We start from the raw sequence: 19,703 nt of genomic DNA, 5'->3' as shown, positions 1-19,703 counted from the left end.
CGGCACAATCAAATTTGCGTATTCCTTGGACTAGATTCGGAGTGCCCTTCTGAACCCCAGCCACAGTTGTGAACAAGATCGTTGTCGCACTGCCTGAGAGTCTTGCTATGATGACTATAAATAACATCACAAACTTCAACTGAGATAATTTGTTTTTCTCTTCAATGCTGCACAATATAACGGGCCAAGGATATGAGATGCTGAAATCAACATCGAGTTGTCATGTGGTTTAAAGGGATCGTATAGTTTTGGTTGAGATCTAATTTCAGGTTTCTAACATTTTTTGGGTGAGATAATGAGAAACCTCTTGTGAAATATGAAAGAGCGTGTAATTCCACGAGGAATTCAACGTTTATTTGATGAAAAACTGGTTTTGAAATGGCTGAGATATCGAAAACAGAGCGATTCTGGTAAAGTGTGGGACCCACACTTTATTACGATCGCTTTGTTTTACTTTGTTTTTTGGATGTTTCAGCCATTCCAAACCCGATTTTCATCGAATAAACTTTGAATTCCTCCTAAAATGGTATGCACTGTACTACTTCCAAAGTGTTTTTCTTGGTACCTTGCAAAAAATTTAAAAGCCCAATTCTCATCTCCACCAATACTGTACCATCCCTTTAAGTTAACACTTTGTGTGCTTTGAATGCTGACTGGCCTCAGAAAACTCCACTGATGTTATACACACCATCTAAAGTCCCCCTGCACTGAAAGGGTTTAAAATAGAATCTCCTTCAGGTCCTTGATAAGGGACCCATTTAAGAAAAGATGTTAGGATAGCAACTCTTGCTGGAATGGCAACTTCCAAAAGCAACAGCCAGTCAGGAAGCTGGATTCTTGTCGTTTGCCATGACAATTGCCATTCCAGCAAGAGATGCTATCATATCAATTTTTTATGAAATGGGGGCCCGGGTGTAAATGGAATGTAGGGAATGGGATAGTTGGCGGGGGGGGGGGGGGGGGGGGGGGGGAGGAAAGCTAGAAGAAATCAACAAGTGTCTGGGATGTGAGGATGCAAAGAGTTTTGAGAAATGGTTGGATCATGCATAGCAGAGTGTTGCTCACAAGATGGTGCATATTGCACACTTGGTGACGGCGGCTAGCTGAGGCTGCCTCTGCCCCCCTCCTCCCAGACTGGCGCTGCCCAGGCTCTGGGTGCGGGTGGGAGCCCGCGCCCGCTGGGGACTCCTCACCGCCGTGCCCCGATCTCTGGGCGTGGGCCGAGGAGCGGTCGGCCGAGGTTGGCGGTGATGATGACGTCCGAGTCGGAGCCCTCTACCTTGACGGCCGGCATGGGGTCAACGGGTTTGGTGTGTACCGCCGAATCTGGGTGATGATATCCTGGTACTTCTGCTGCAAGTCGGCCTTCGCCCCAGGACCCACCGTGACCTCCGACCCCTGCAGGAAAAAGGGTCAGGAAACAAAACAGATACCAATGACCTTCACCTCAACACACAACCACAACCCACATCCACAGCTGCACATCCATCTAAAATGTCATAAACACCTGTGTGCTCCAGCAATTTGGAAGAAAAAAACAAACAAACAAAACAAACACAAAAAAAACTTTCAACTTTTCAACATTAATCAGCCACTGGACTGGCCGAGGGTCCTCACCATCAAGGGTGACGTAGATGAGCTGGGACACGATGAGGGCCAGGCTCCCGGGAGGCGGCCATGGAACCTTTTTTGTAGATGATGGGGATGATGGGTTTTCTTCAGCTGGTCGGCCAGGCTGATCTCCCTGTTGCAGTTATTCCGACATGATGTACTGTGGTGTGATGCAGCACAAGACCACCTGAGAGAGGGGTGGGAAGGGGTTAATGGAGAAAAGGGGTTTTCAAAAGAATATCTTCCTATTAACCCTCTGTGTGCTTTGAGTGCTAATTGGCATAGAAATTTCCTAAGGCTTACTACTGTAAACATTTTCAAAAAACTCTAGCAAAAAACAGGTTAAGTACACAGGATGACAGAAGAATGGGCTCAACAATAAGAGAGCAGCTTGACAGAAGTGCTACTTATGAAAAAAAAATGCATATCTGTCATTAACACTTACTTCACTATTATTGCACAGCATTAACTTACATCTCTTCAGTACGATAAATATTACTACTCAAAAACCTGGCTTCAGAACACCTTTTACTAATTACACCAAAATTTCACACACATTTGTTTTTTCTTGTCACATCTAAACCTGGGAGGATACATGGCTGCAGAAATGCGACCAGGGCCCTGTTTTTATGAAGAGCTAAAATTGATTATATGGTTGATTTCAACTGTAAGTCCTCTGTCATCCTGTATAGTAAGGAAATTTAAAATCAATTTTTATCTTTTGATAAAATGGTGGCCAAGAGCAGACTTGGTGGCAAATTGTCATCTGTTAAAACTGGTGGTATCCAATGACCATCTTCAACACCAGTGAATGACTTGATCATGGGGACAAAAACTACCATGGATGTTGATCAGTGCATCCTCAAAAAGTGCAATGACCTTCCAAAAGGGGTACAATGAAGAGGGACGGGGGGGGGGGGGGGGGGGGGGGGGGGGGGAATACTGTATACACACCTTTGCATTATGGATGCCTTCGTATATCTTGCCGTAGAGTACGTCCCCGCCCCCCATCTGGCCAATGTCCATCCAGCAGGGGAATCCCGTGCGCTCCAGGAAATCTCGTAGCAGCCGCACTTCCTCCTGAATGCCCCAGTTGTAGCTGATGAAGACTGTAGGGGGCGCTTTGTTGACATCTGCAGGCAGAATAACGACTGAGTTGCTCTGTTTACATGACTTCACAACTTAAAGGCATTACAGTCAGACCTCTACTATCCGGTCTCCCTTTATCCGCATCTCTCTATTATCCATACGCGAAATCACCATGATTTTTTTTTTTCCAATCTAATAATTACGGGGGGGAAGGGGGACTTCAAAACTCATACAAAATTCCTGCATAAAATCATATGGATTAGAATTATTCCCAAACACAAGTGGCATACATTCACATCAAAGTCTCATCCAGATAATATGCATTCAGATATTCACTATTACCCCAAATCACCACAAGAATAAATGGACAGAAAACTTTTCATTAAATCAAGGCACAGTACAGGCAATCGTTCATCGAGCAAATTATCAGAGGGAGTATGAACGCAGACCAGCTGACGAGGGACGTGACATGCATGTTTATGCAAAATTGATACATACATGTATACATGTAGCTTCCATTGGGTAGGCAATCGTTCTTCAGCAGCTGCGTAAATTAAACATTGAATCTCCCATATCCGACAAAATCCCTTTTCGAGATGAGTACCACTCCCGACATGTCCAGACTCGCAAATGAATATCAAAATTATGGTATGAATTGACTTCGAAGAGAATTGAAGAGAGACAGATGAATATACGAAATGCAAAGAAGGATGCTTATGCACAACCTTATGCTCAACTTGGCATTTTGCAACTACCAAACTCAGGTGTGGTTACCAACGAAACTAATGAACCGTGTCCCGATCACAGATGCGTGATAACAATAACAAAATAGTTATGCCAGACAGAATTGTATTGAAATCCATAGAATATGTGAAAGTAGATAGAATATTCTATTACAAGGACCTCTCAGGAAAAATATTCACAAATTGGAATACTTTAGTAAAACTGGCCAAGCTGAAGATGAATTTTTCTTACCTTGGCCCTTCTGGACGACATCGACAACGTCATCCCGCTTCATCTGCTCCACATATGAGAGAAGCATCTCAACAGAGAGGGCAGTGTTGCCACTGCTCTGGAACCAGTCTAGGAGGATGCACAGTGCTGGGTTTGGTTCATCTTCCGTCAGCTTCTGAATCTTGGCTTTCTTGTAACCTGCGAGATGACCACAAACACACAAGGTCAGAATGGGGTCCAACTTCGCAATGAACTGCAGACACAACTCACAGTAAAAACAGCTACTTACATTGTATTATGCCAGCACAGAGGCTAGAACCAATCAGGCGTGAGCATTCATGTTGTTGGCGTGGCAACAATGGCTAATCAAGGCTGCACATACCAGCACGTGCAGCCTTGTTGAAGACTCAATTGAAGATAGAGTGTGCATTCAAATGACGAAGACTTGACATTTAGTGATACACTACTGCATGCCGAAATATCACTTGAATAAGAATATGGAATACTTTTATACTTTTATGAATTTCAGGCACCCAGGAATCTTGTTTTGCATGTTGGGCTCTAAACCTAACTGAATTTTACATGGCGGCAAAGAAAAACCCCACTTAAATTTATTTCACACCCAAACCACATGCTGTACCATTTGTGCAACATTCTGGGAAACTGATAATACTCTGTATATGAAGAGTTTGTTCGCAAAAACCGATAAGTCCATTTTTGAAGATTTTGAAGTACGGTCTCTGTCATAAAGTACAAAATGATACCTTTTAAATGATATATTGGTCACTACACATAAAAGTACATTTCTAAAGTTATGGTCAAAAGAAGCAACATTTTTCTTATTATTCTCTTTATTTTTCTTGACCATTAATCGCAAATATCTCCATTTGGCAAATATGGACTTATCGGTTTTTGCAAACAAACTCTTCATGTATACAAGGAAAGAAAGATCAGAGTGTTTAGTTTCACATTTCTTTCCCAATCGAAACTATGTCTCCAGTCCCTGTGAAACAAAATCAGCAACTAGAAAGATTTGAAGATGAACGGTCAATGAATGGAAATACTTGAAAAGCCGAGAAATTTACCTAGTCGGTATGCCAGAGATAGCCAGTCTGCATTCTCTGATCCTGAGTTGAGTAGTTTAGCAGCGACACGCACCCAGGACGGAATATTCTCCTCCTTAACGGAAGAGTCTGCATTTACTTTGACCGGCAGGGGTACTGCGGAGGAGGCAAAGGGACGTTGTGAAATATTTGCACATTTGTATTTCATATCACAAGTCCTTGCAGCATCTACGTCAGGAAGCTGGTCTGATCACTCCCACAGCATTGCACAGATTGCATTAAACTTGCTTAAACATATTTATGTAATGTCTACACATTTGAATTTTCTATCACAAATCCGTATAGTAATTCCCCCTTCCACCCCCCCCCAACTTGTCTGATCAACTCACAAGGTATTGCATAGATTGCATGAACTTGCTTCAACATATTTCAGATAACGTAACGTTTGCACATTTATATCTTATATCCCGAATACTTGTACTAATCTTTATCCTCCCCCACCCCCACCCCAAACTTGTCTGATAAACTTGAGGTTGATCACACTGCATTAACTTGCTTCAACATATTTTAGATTACAAGTTTGTAATGTTTGCACATTCATTGTATCTCATTTCATATCGCTGTTACATCACAGCGCGGTGGAGTATATTTATATAATAGCTGCCCTATATAGATTTGTCTAATAATAATAACATTAATATCACAAATCCTGGCAGTAATTTGCCCCTGAAACTGGTCTAGTAACTCTTGAGGCAATGCACACGAAGCATTGACTTGCTTCAACATATTTCAAATCAAAATTCACATCCTTATCTATCAAGAAGAAGCAATGAGATCATGTGAAAAGAGACCGTCAGTCAGAGAGAGCTGTCAGTGAGGGTCCAACCAAAGTGAAACCCACCTGGTACTGCCGCCTTCTCTGACGGAAACCACTTCTGAAAGACATTGGTTCTGATCCGCCGCTGCTCACACATAACGATCTTCCTGCTGAGGCACTCGCCCAACTTCAGGAAGTGCAGGCAGGGGTTCTCGCTGCAGCCCGCCCTCTTGTGGGCAGCGCACTTGCGGTTGCAGGGGCACGCCACCTCGAACTCGTAGCGGACCCGCTTCATGCAGAGACGCCGCAGGTCGGCCAGTGTGGTGAAGAGGAAGTTGTGGACCTAAATCCAAAATTAGAAGAAAATGACACTTGAGCCACTGTAAAATTTGTTTCATTAAACAGGACAGAAACATACAGATGAAACACAGAATGTCGTACAGACTGTACAGCTCACGAGCAGTCTGAAATAGAGGAGATTGTAGCAAAACGGACTGCAAATGAAATCAAAAGGACTTTGGTCATTCGTTACGCACACATAAATTCAGCATTAACTATTCATGTAATTGCCCTGGTTATTTCCCAGGTGCCATATGACAAAATACAATATTTTTCTTTTTAACATAATTGCTTGTAAAAAAGACAGACTACATAGTATCTACTACACCTCCTGATTCAGGCACTTGAACATTTGTGAGCTATCAATAAAGCATCCCACAAGACAATGTACAACAACTCGAAATAAAGTATGTTACAATGTATTAAATCTGCATTCAATCTGTTGCTGTTCTAAGCACACATTATTACACCAGAAATGAATCATAAATTAAAGTTCACTGTCCTGTAATACCACCTACAAGCACACAAGTCATGAATTCTTTGAAAGTTTCTATGGTGGAAGGATGTTTATTGGTGGATGTTTTCCTTGTATACCATGTACTCTTTCTTGGATGTGTGAGTGTGTCCCCAGAGAGTGAGTAGGTTCTTTCCAGGAACACATTTACATCCAAGAAAGAATACATGGTGTCCCATAAAACCATCCACCAATTAAAGTTCATGAGTCACTGACACAGATGACAAAGCGCCTACCTTGGCACATGCTTCTTTGCCGGATTCCTCCAGTTTTGCCGCCTCTTCCTTCTCCTCCTCCTCATCGTATATATCTACCCGTAAAACTGTGATCTGTTGAGGCAAGTAACAAGGGGCATGTAAAACTATGATACTACACATAACAAAAAGTCCATAGTCAAAATGATTTGGTAAAACGCCCCTACCCCACAAAACCCCCCGAAACCTACTGTCACATTAACCCGTTGAAGACTAGTCCTGAGCATTCTCAGGCTGAAGTAAATGGGAAATAAGTGTTATGGGAACATCAGTTCATCTTCAGTGGGCCAAATATGCTTGCCTTATCATATTCTGCTATAAAATGTAACATAATATACAACAATGTGGTTCATACAATTTGCATACAGTGTACACTACTATTGCAAGAGATCTCCATACCTCCCCAACTGTCTACTGAGAAAAAGCAACTTGAATAACACGATCTTGCATCAGCAATTGCATCATTGTACTCAAGCTATCGGACGATCAGCAAAGAATGAGTCATGCAGTGGAGGATGTTTCTTCAAGCTTCACTCTTCGTCACAATCACTGGCATTTATAAGTTTTACAACTATTGAATGAGGGCAGAAAGTGGTTAAGACTGGCTGGAACAAGTCTCACATACAATGTAAATCAATTCATCCAAAGTAATTTGATTTCATGCCATCAAACTGGCTAAATTAAGACATGCACTGCTACTTTGTGGGCGGAATCACTGCTTATGATGCGGTTCTGAAATAATCTCTGAACACATCAAGCTATATCAATGAGAAAACTTGCATACATCCTACTGTATAAGCTGTTATTTTCATGCACAGATTTTTTCGTGAATGAGCACAACACAGACATTTTCATGAAACGTTAATTTCGCAAACTGACACTGAGGCTATCGTATAGTGCGCTGATAGCCTAGCACATGGCGACATTTTCATGTGTTGTAAAATTCACAGTCCAACAGTGATTCGCAAAATTCACAAAAATTAAACCCTTGTGAAAGTAACAGCTTATACAGTACAAGACTGTCCACAGAGAATGAAAGCAGCAGAACCCTTTCTGGGCTAGGGACTTTTGGACAAGGTGTACAACACTACGAGTTCTTTTTGGTGCCAATATTCACTCAAAGCACACAAGAGGGTTAGTTTACCTTGATGCGTGCAAATCTGGCCGGGGCCATCTCGATCAAGGCATCATGCTCGTCGTTGACGAAGAACCGTACTTGGCGAAAGAAGAGGCGTGGCTCCCGCCCCCCTTGCTCCTGACTCCACCTCACCACTCGCGTCAAGATCCGGTGGAAGAGACCGTCTGGGGCGGAATAGATATGATTGTGGTAGAGATGGGGTCAAAGGTCAATGCAATCATTCTTTGGGCATCCTTAGCAAAGCATGGTAGAGAAGCAGTCCTATTTTACATGTTTCAATCACTCCTTCTCACAAAAAACTAAAATAAAACAAAACAATAATTTTTCACCTTTCCCTTCCTTTAGCTTATATTTTTCTCTTCAAACCATACAGCAACTGACTCTTTCAAAGAAAAAATGTTAATCTATGAAGTATTGGCCAGCTGGTGTGCCTTCAATTATCCTGCTGATGTTGATGCAAAATGAGACATTACATGAACTAACTAAGTTGAGGAAAAAACAAATTAAATTCTACGTATTTAGAAGATTTTGATGAGGAAGTACTCTGACATCATGCTTAGTGGAAAGAGATAATGCAAGGGTCTAAATGAAGGCTCATGTAAAATAAAACATGATGAAAAGTAAAAAGACATTCATGCTAATGCGCCAAATGACATCCTACATTTTGCATACAAAGGAAAAAGCTAAGATATGAATTACTCGTGGTCCAAAATCTGAGAAACTAAGTGCCTAAAACAAGGCACCCTCACCTGGCAAGAAGCCACCGAATGTGATAAAGAAAGTCATGCAGGCATGAGTGTCCGCCATCAGGTCTTCCTGGTCAGGACACTCCCGGAGGCGGGAAGGCACAAAGTAAGTCCTCTCTGGATCGCTGGGTGATGTGTTGTCAGCATCACTGGGCTGTGGGGAGAGGAAGATTAGATGAGCATTGGAAGAGTGGGCAGGGCATCAGAAGTGTAGGTGGGGCATTGAGAAGAGTGGGTGGGGCATATGAAGTGTAGGAGGGGCAATGGAATAGTGAGTGGGGCATCAGAAAAGGTCATAGGGCATTAGAAGAGTGGGTGGGGCATTTGAAGAGTCAATGGGGCATTAGAAGAGTGGGTGGGGCATTGGAAGAGTAGGTGGGGCATTGGAAGAGTAGGTGGGGCATTGGAAGAGTGGGTGGGGCATTGAAAGAGAGGGTGGGGCATTACAAGAGGTCATGGGGCATTGTAAAAGTGGGTGGGGCATTGGAAGAGTGGATGGGGCATTGGAAGAGTAGGTGGGGCATTGGAAGAGTGGGTGGGACATTGAAAGTGTGGGTAGGGCATTACAAGAGGTCATGGGGCATTGTTAAAGTGGGTGGGGCACTGGAAGAGTGGATGGGGCATTGAGAAAGGGGTGGGGCATTGGAAAGATAGAGCAAGACATCAACCCTTTGTGTGCCAAAGTAAATTGATATGACTTTCCAAGCTATTTCCAAGCAATCCCTGGAATCCAAATAACATAGATAAGAGTTACAAACAAAACCATCATCAATCAAAATCATGCTTAAAAAGATTCAAAGTACTCACTGTTGTAGCTGGAGGAACCCTCTCACAAAGAAGGTCAAATTTCTCCATGAGACCGATCAACACATCTTTCTGGTCAAGGACATCCTCCCACATGTGGTCAAGGAGATTGTCCTGGAGCACTCCGTCCTGGTCCAGTCGACTCCACGCATCCTGCAGGAGTGACCACTGAGTGGGGGGCAAGAAGTAGAAATAGCTCACTCAGTGCCTTGTTTGTCAGAAACAGAAGCACGGATTAACAAGCCACAAATGTAAGTGTAATCTATATCAAGATGTGTGTGACTTCCATGGCTGAGCATGTTGTAAAGACAAAATGTGTCTTACAATATGTTGATAATCCTCTTCCTTGGATGGATAAAAGCTGTCAATGTTCAAGTACATGTGTAATATGCTTTTGAAAACATTGTGCAGATGACAGTTGGAAAAAAAATGCAAGTATATCATGCAGACTGGAGGAAAGTGGGTAAGAAAATATATATGCCTCTCATGCAAAACATTTTGTAAAAAGAGAAAAATATGGGGTGCAGGCAGTCATCTTGTATGCTGATGAAGTAACAATTGAAGCCCACTAAAAAAAAAGACATGGAATTCAATAAATTCACTCAAAGGGCAGCCACATTGTTCTCACAGGTTGTCAATCATTCGCATTTCTTGTCTTCTATTCTCATTTTATTGCTCAAAGACTTAAAGATTCCCTTCCTATAGGATGAGTTCTTCCAAGTTCATTGTAACTCTACCAGTGCATTTCAAAAATGGGGCAGGAGAAGAAAAGAGCAAAAGAAATACAGATAGATAGATAGATAGATAGATAGATAGATAGATACACTGTAGATAGATAGATAGATAGATAGATAGATAGATAGATAGATAGATAGATAGATAGATAGATAGATAGATAGAGGCAAATACAGGTACAGTTAGAGACAGAGGGGGGGGGGGAGGGAGTGAGATGATGAGATTTAAATGAGATGTAAATAGAGAGTTGCAGTACACTAACAACACCCCAAGTGTCTGGGATAAGAGGTAAGGGTGTTGGGGCGGGGAGGGGAGAAGGGAAGGGAGGGGGTGAGATAAGGAGAGATGTAAGGGGAGAGGATTGCAAAACACTAACAACAATCAACATGCCTGCAGTGAGGGGTGAGAGGTGAGAGGTTAAAGGTTAGAGGTGAGAGGTCAGAACTCTGACCCACCTTATCATCAATGTCCTTGATGGTGATGACCCGTCTGAAGATGTCCACCAGCCACTGAGGGCGGAGGATGACCGTGTTCCGCAGTGAGGAGTCGCTGGCCCCGGGGCCCCCGTAATAGATGATGACCCCCAGGTCGTGGTAGAACTGGAGCATCGTCTGGACCCCCATCTCGGACGTCACCCCTACTGAGGCGGCACACTGAGTCACCTGTCAATAGAAAAAATGGATGCAAACATGAGAAAATTGCTATAACTCTATGATTTCTGTAGATCTTTTCCAACCTCCCTGTCTAAACCAAACACTTGCATAACTTCCACACTCCAAAATAGTCTCCCTCAATCAATTAGGCATGCATTTTCGATTAGCAGCTTCAAAAATTTTCTGAAAAATCACCGGTTCTAGGAAATTTTTCAATAGCCAGATTATTGTTGTTACATACATGTATTTTTGTTGGGTGAATAAACTTTTCAGCTGTCTCCTATTAGTTATGATTCAAATCATGATTAACATTACTGGCTGCTTTTCCCTGTACCAGCACAGTACTGCTAAATTTCCGGTTCTGACCAAAGTTCTGTAACAAATACCTCCTCTCTCCTTATTTTTTACTATTTTGATATGCACAGTTGAGTATATTTCTACGGAGAATGTGCAATGTTAATCTACAATTATTGTCATCATCATCATAATTATAAACATTATCATTATCATCATCATGATCATTATCATCTTCTTCTTCATCATCATCATCATCATCATCATCATCATCATCATCATCATCATCATCATCATCATCATCATCAATTAACTCTAAGATTTGAAAATAAAAATGTTTGCTAGGGAGGAAGAAAGGAAGACAACATTCCTTAATAGGTCACCTACATGGTTCCATGACATTTTGCTCCTGCAACAATTACTCCCATGAACTATCTGCATGCTAAGCCAAACACAAATTCTACCCACAAACATTTATAACCTTAACCCTAATCCTAATCCTCACATCAAACTATACCTAAAAACTTTTCACAACAGTTACCCTAACCCTAACCCTACATGTGAGTCCTTAGTGAAAATAAGACCGGAGTAAATTGTCACAGGAACAAATGTCGTGTCACCCACCCATATACTTACACTGTCAAGGCTCATGTAGTTGATGCCCTGCGACAAGAAGTCTGCCACCTTCTTCTGGAACCAGAGCCACTTGAGGGGAATATGTTCCCCCATGTAGGGCTCCTGACCAGCCACCGCCTCGATGTGCCTTCGAAGCTTAACCACCTGTAGAGGATCAAAGAAAAGTGCTATCAAATCATGTAGAAAGAACAGTGAAATCACATCAAGCGAAGACAGAGGAACTCATAGCAAGCAAATGCAAAAACAGGTTCACAAAGTTTTCAGACATTTATTTCTTTTTAACTGTATCCAACAAAAAGAGTACATGTCAGATTCTCAAATATAATTCAATTATTGTTTTATAGAAGCATACATAATCAGCTGACTTTATTTTAAAAATTTTCTTGAAATTGTATTAAAGAATGAGAAATGCGAAGGTAGTGTGGATGAAGTAATGTTTGGTGTATATGTCTTGAGCTCATGGATAGTGAATTTATAAGTTTATCCATTAATGTGGTACACTTTCACATTTATGTGGCATATTATGGCTGAAATTCAGTTTAAATCTAGTCCCAGGGATATGTAAATTATGTACATGCATGTGGCACATCATGAAAGCTGATAGACATTCAACCATGAACGTACACTGACAATTCCATGTGCAAGGTGCACAAATTTTGCACTCGTTTTAATCCATGAACTACACTAAAACCATGGACTAATAATTTAAACAATCTTTGTGAATTCTGGCCTATAATGGGTATAGTGTGTAAAGAGGCTGTTGTATGCACACTCACACTTGATGTACCAGTAATTATATCAAGAAGTGAAAGACTGCAAGAATACCTGTTCAAACTTTGAGAAATGTTGTTTCATACTTGAAAATTGGTCTACTACTGCTCAATACATGCATGCACAGCTTACATAATTAAGTTAATAAACACATGACAGGGAACACAAATGACAGAGAGGTTGTAGGGATCTAGCAAGACTCCTGTCTGCCAACAAGAAAAACCTATTTTCCTACCTCTTCATCCTCCCCATCATCAATATTGTTCTCCACTGCATAGAAGGTTGGGATGATGTGGTTGAGGTAGGGCTTTCCCACAAGGTTTTTCTGTATTCTGTTGAATTTCTCTGCAACCTATGATATGGGTAGGCAATGAAAACACATGGTTGTACAGACATTGAGCATCAGCCATTCATTGAGCTAGTTATTCACTTGCGCTTAAACCTCCTTTGCCATCATTACAATACAATCAACTAGTATCTCTTTCTGTTCAACTAACATTTAAATTGGCTTCTTCAATGAGAGTTATGATATCCACAGCTACATCTGCATTGTAGAGTTCAAGACTCAAACCAAAGTTTGTTGATTGTTTGGAAGATACCATACATCGTGGTTTAGACAGGTAGTGACAATAATCGGTCGGGAAGAAAGCACTAAGAAATAATGATCCGACATCTTTGTTGTTTTACCTGTGCGACTCTGATAGATTCACACAAACGGGAGACACTACATGGATCTCTTCAACTGCTTTTGAGCTTCCAAACTTTTCGTTTGGCATAAATAATATGCTTGATAGAGCTTGCACAAACAAAGACATAGACTTAAAAATTTCCTAGAATTCAATCATTCATACTTCATGGCCACTGTGCACAACATTGAAACCAACTTGCAATGCAAACATTTTGAAGTATGTCACTGTGTCTGAACATTAATGCAGAACACAGTACAGGGGGCAATTCTTTAAAAAAAAAAAAAAAAAAAAAACAAAAAAAAAAACACCTAGACATTTCTCTACTCAGTTGGCAATGCATTCTTGGAGCATTTTATGAAAGAAAAGGTTTCTGTTCAAGAAATACTCTCTGGACAAAACAAAAATGTTATTTCTATACAAATTGAGGAGTTACTGTACATCGGCAGCTGATCATACATTGTATCCACATAAAATAAAACGAATAGAGGGTAGCATAAAAGAGAACATAATGACTGCTGACCAGTTTTCGTTGCTCATCTAAGTCAGCTGCGAGGCTATTGCGATGAGTGCCAACAACAAAGACCGGGGGTGAGAGCATCGTGCCATCGATGGCGCTCTTTCGATTCTCGGCGGTGTGGGCATGAATGGACCTCATCCAGAAATCCATGAAGTCGAGGTTAGTGAACTCACTCTCTGCGTATTCAGCCTGTGTTGATAGCAGAAAAAAAAGTTGGTCATGCAAAGTCTTGGAGACGGACTTTGTCCCAGAATCTTGACATGAAAACACAAACTGTAAACGTCTTAACAATAGTCAGAATGAATTTGGCTCTTAGCAAATCGACATATAACAAAAATTTACATTTACAAAAGCTTTGTGTGTAATGTATATCTATACATGCATGCATAATTACATATAACGTGTGGGTTAGGGTGTTTCAACATTGATAGCTGTCTAATGAACTGTGATTTTTTTTTTTACATGTTTAGCATGTTGATATGAACTGATGAAAGATATCTAATACCAATAAAATAAAAGATCTTTTCTTCTTAACTTTCACACTAAGGGCAGTCATGCATTTGCTACAAACTGATCACTTGATCAGTCATATCTAACCCCTATATGTGCCAAGGCACTAAGCTGAACATGGCTAGCTTTTTCATTAGCAATCGGCAATTCATCCAAATTTGACCTAATTAAAAAGTTAGCAAGCCCATTAATAGGAGGTGTAACAATGTGCCTCAGTCCACAAGAAAGGCCAAGGTGACACAATTGGAATTATGAAGATTAGGTAATCTCTATTCATTGACAACAAGTTCTAAGACATCTGTAACAATCACTGAAGAAAGCAGTCACAATTTGCATGCAAATTGGCAACAAAGCACTGTAAGGGTAAAAAAAAAGGGGGGGGGAATGTACAGAAATTTCCAGTCATCACACAAACTTACCGCTTCGTCATCTCCTCGTCGTATCTGGGTCTGTGCTGGTGCGTCAAGCTCATTGGATAAACTGAAGACGATTACATACACTGCTCTTGGCGAGAGAAAGACCTATAAAGGAAGGGGAAGACACAATTAGTTCACAGGTCGCGACACCTTTGTATAGACAAGTTAGGATCTAGAGATCAGTCTCTTAATTTGTCGACAAAAAGTGACAATGACTTCGAAACAAAAGTAACTATGCACAATAAGCCACAGACCTTTTGAAGGGTAAGACGTGGTCTCTGAATACTTTTGAAGACAAAAGCATGAAGGGTATAAATGGATTAACGAACCTGATGGGTAGTGTAGTAGACGGATTGTCCAGCAAAGTCCCAAATACTTAGGACAATTTTCTTTGAGTCCTTTTGCTCCTCCTTCTCTTCCAGAAGGTCCGACTGCCCTGACTGCGCCTCCGTGAGGAACCTCTCGACCTTGGAGGTCACAAGGTCAAAGGTCTCCTGGTCGAGAGATTTGGCAAGATCCTGCAGCTGATCCTCTGATGAAGAATTTTCCTGTCAAGGGGATAATTAGGAATACCTTAATATCCTATTTTCAGGTCCAGTGGAAAATGCTAATACACAACAGCTAAAGGGAATTTTATTATCATGTTAAAACCCTGCTTAACCCATTGAGTATGGGCTGGTTTTGCTACAACACACATTTCCCAAGGACACTTGCTTGAGTATACTCCGGACTCGTCCTCAATGGGTTTATGAAAAAAAAGAAAGAATCAGCTGTTTCACTAACACCAAAATTCAATTATATGCTACTACTTCTAAATACTGCAGACTGCATTTTGGGTGAATTCTAGTGTCCTCATGGGTTCTTGTTCTTTATTTTTCTGCTTTTCAATCTCTAGTTATTTGAATGTGACCCGGTATAAGAACCATTTTTCTGTTAGGTAGTAATGTTACATGGTAATACTAAAAATTCCCAATGAATACATTATTCAATTTTAGTGACTATTCATGTAAACAAAAGTACTATTAAGGAACAGACTTGGTCACACAGAAGTGATATAAAAAAGCATGTACACTCTCATGGAAAAGAAAGTTTCTTATCTGAAACCTGAGCAAATTTATCTTGTCAAAGACACACAGACCCAAAGTTCAAAAAGGCACTATAGGATGGCAAGACGATGAACACTGTGATCTTCATTAGAAGATTGATAATGTGTAATTAGATTGACAATGTATATCAATCGATATCGTCGATTACTATGTATTTGTTACATTTGTTGCGTTTGATGAATCTGTATGTAGTACTAGCAGTAGGCAAAGCCAACCGGGAACAAGGACATATTTCCGACCATTTACGACATACTTATTGTAGGAATCTTAAATACAATTTTTGGGGGGATGTTCAGAATACTGCAGATGCATATTACGAAACGAGGGTCCATGCGGGATGCAGTAGCGCCCTCTTGAATCCAGAGTCCTTTTTGACAATTCTTGTGAAAAATCCTGCTCAGCAGGAGGATCGGCTAGTGCTGCCCCTCAGTCTACAGGAGCACTCATGACTAGAAATACCTCATGATTGTCACTGCTTGTGTCAGAGGCACTTGTGATCCAGCCATCATTAGAATCTTCTCCTTCAGGCGAAGACTCCTTGATGTTAGCCGACTTCTGTCCTCTGCTGCTGCGACCAGAGCTCGCTGGTTCCTTCTCCTCTTTCTTCTTCTTCCACAGCACCTTGGCGATGTTGAGGGCCAGGGCCTCGATATAAGTTGTGTGAAGTCTTGACGAGTCGTCTGTTCAAAAAACACAATCGAGTTTTAATACGATCCTGAATTCTGAAAACTGCTATAGGCACTTAATACCTTTCACAGGTTCTTGCACTGTTACATCAACACCACATGAAACTATTAACATTTCCTCCTCAACTAGCATGCCTGCTGGCTTGCTTTCTTCATAGATTGGATAAGATACATCGAAACTAACTGCCATAAGAAATTAGAATACATAATTCTCTTCATCTGGACTACACGCCAATTACCTTTGTGTGGGAGACTGTGGTGTGTCTAGTTCACATGACATATTGATCATTATCAATCCTTTCTTCACAAGTTTCTAGATTCCCTTCTAACTTTGTAAAGGATTCCCTGGAATCTCTTGGGTTACATATGGCTTAAAATGGCATTCGAAATTACAACACAGCAGTCTTTAGTACTGGTCATTAGTATGTGGTAAATGGAATAAATTTATAAAAGCCTACTGGGCATGAAAGGCAAACTTAAAGACTGGTCACATGATTGCTCTCAGGCAACCAAATGATTTGGATCCACAGGGAATAGGTTGCAGAAGGATATTAGACAATGTTCATGGATCTGTAATGTTAATGTTAATGGATCTGTAACACTCATTGTCCTTCTACAAGCAACTTCATAATTTGTCTGACTAAAAGTGATGGCGAGTCTATACTTTCAAAATTTTTAGTTTGATGAACGTTTAGAACATTCAGAGCATTTAGTCTGCAACTTTAGTATGCTACAGCGTACTTTAAACTGCATCCATTCATTCTCAGGTGAGTTTACTACCAGTAAGAAATTGTTTTATCATCTACAATTTACAAAAACAAACAGAGAAACAACAATAAAAACACCTACCGACATCCGCTGCCTCTTCTTGATCATCTCCATCTTGGACTTGCCAGCCAGTGGCATCCTGGACATTGATTTCGCACATATCCATGGTGTCTATACCATCTGTGCTTACTTCTGCAATATTGTATCTTCAAAGAGCAAAAGAGGAAATAAAGTTACTGATCTCATTGGGTGACCTTGTGCAGATCTGAGTCAAAATGTTGTATCCTATCAGTTATGTTGTATACACACTACTATTGATGAGCAGTCTTAGGATTTGTTTGCAAACAACAACAATGTACAGTGCGTGATACCAACGTAAGGTTGGTGTGCATATTCTGCATTCACCTAAAAGTCAATATTTCCATTGGTACAACTAGGAAACTAACACTGTGGTAACTTTCAAGAATCCTAATGTGCTACAATTATTGAAAAGTAGGTTATGTAAGGCTGCACTCTGGCACTGGTCCAAAAGTAACTGACCAGTAAAAATCACTGTCCGACCAGTAACTTTTTCAGGAATTCACCAGTGAAAAAATGGAAAAACTGGGTACCTACTAGATTGACAGGCAGGTGGGACCAGTGGATGAAATAGGTTAGTGTGCAGCCCCGACGGTTATGGACAATGAAGTGTTTGACATTGTCCAGCTCACCTTTGACCTGTAAGTGACCTCTTGAGACTAGTCTTCCCAACCCTGTCCTGTCCCACCAGCATGAGTCTGGTCCTGAAGATGGGCTTGGTCCCACTGTTGGCTGCTTGTTCAAAAGCCAGCATGGCGTCGGGACCACGGGCGAGAATCTCAGCCGGAGCAGCATCTTGATCTAAAGACAAGAAGATGGAAGATGGATGACCACACCCTCTTTAGATCCATCACATTTGACAGCATTCTCTTTTGGATTTTCTCTTTGTTCCCCACTATCACCTCATACATTGGTCTGCCACGTGCAGATGTTTTCCTCATGGTAAGCTTGATCTGGACATGCTTGCCTTAATAGTTTAGTGAGTCACAAATTCAAAGAGAGCATACAAATTTATATGTCCCAACTTATTCTGACAATATCACAAATTTCTTTATAACGACGAATATTTGTCTATACGTATGAACTCCAATGTTACCAATTTTCTGGGGCTTCCCCCTTTTATTGAATCATTCTCTCTTTTTTTCTTTTTCTTTTTTCCTGGGGTGGGGGGGGGGGGGGAGCCAGATATCTCATTTCATGACGTATGAACACATTTTTCCTTGATCCAAATCACATATAATCAACCAACAAAAAACAGATTTCAGTCAGTACTGTTCGTACTTATGATTACAATGTCAAAGGTATTTGCAGGGTCTTTGAACAGTCAAATGGCTTCACCAGCCTACAAACCACAAAACAAGACTAAATAATGGAATATGCAGCAAACTTAAGACTTTTCATAATTTTCAAACAAGTTCCTGATAACAAAAGGAATTGAGCAAAAATATGACAGGTGCTAATGATGTCCCCTGCTCTGAAAGGTGCACTTCAAAAAAGGATTTTGATCATATCGAGTCAACTGAAATGATGACTTACCTCCCTTTACTCTTATTTCATTTGTGTTCCCATACACATCTATCACAAACCACATGGGTTTCTTCACATCTAGAGAGGTTCTGTCCGCATTCACACTTGTGATGGAGTTATTGTTCACAAAGGCATAGACACTGCCCTCTTTGGTGATGTAATACGTCAGAGTATTGCCGATTTCATTGTACTTATCGCTGAGCGAGGTGCACCAGTATCCCGGCTGGGAGCTCAGGTTTGGCATGGCATACGGAGGCAGTTTATCAATGGTTCCAGGGGCGTGGTTTGTAAAGCCATATCGAATGGAACCACTCCAGTTTGTGAGGACTCCTCTTATCTCTATGGTCACCTTCTCACCCACAGGTATCGGTCTGTCGCTGAACGTGATTCCATTGTTGAAACCATCAGTTCTCGTGGCAGTCAAATTCGCATCTGACAAACGGATGTTTTGGCCCAAGCATGTGGTGCAAAACGCCACTGAAGACATTTTGACACCACCACTACTAATGGCTCAGTCTCACAGGTACAAGTATAAAGGTGGCTACAACCACCTTTTAGCTTCCCTCCATTCTGGTCTCTAGTTTGTAGCTTGTTTGCAGACTAGTTCCAGGCACATATAAATGTGTTTCCTACATGGCATTATCCTGTGAGAACTCATAATATCATTTCTGCTTCCTTTTAACTCTCCATTCATACGACCTGAAGAGAAAGAAACATACAAACAAAGACTGATTAGAGACTTGACTAACAGAACCTCGTATGTAAACAAAGCCAAGTTTGAGCAAGTGACAGTAACCTGTTGAAGACAGGTCTCGAGTATACAAACGTACCTGGGCAGGTGACTATGGGAAATGTTTATTTTGGATATCATGCAGCAAAATCAGCTCATCCTCAGTATGGATGATTTTCAGTCTTTTGCATTTGAACATCTATAAACTGGTGTTACTGGGTACAGAGTTTCAGAATTTAAATACCCATTGGTGATTG

The 19,703-nt window shown here is 41.1% G+C and overlaps 1 pseudogene; it reads right to left on the bottom strand.

The window, feature by feature from the left end:
• Positions 1-1,061: 1,061 nt before the first annotated feature.
• LOC139718935 (uncharacterized) lies at positions 1,062-19,404 on the bottom strand (annotated as a pseudogene).
• Positions 19,405-19,703: the final 299 nt, after the last annotated feature.

Source organism: Diadema antillarum, unplaced genomic scaffold, assembly GCF_040938485.1.
Source record: "Diadema antillarum isolate AM-2024a unplaced genomic scaffold, OU_Dant_1.0 scf00000103, whole genome shotgun sequence".
Lineage (NCBI taxonomy): Eukaryota > Metazoa > Echinodermata > Echinoidea > Diadematoida > Diadematidae > Diadema > Diadema antillarum.
The sequence above is the reverse complement of the archived record's forward strand: the minus strand, read 5'-3'. Positions and strand labels throughout refer to the sequence as shown.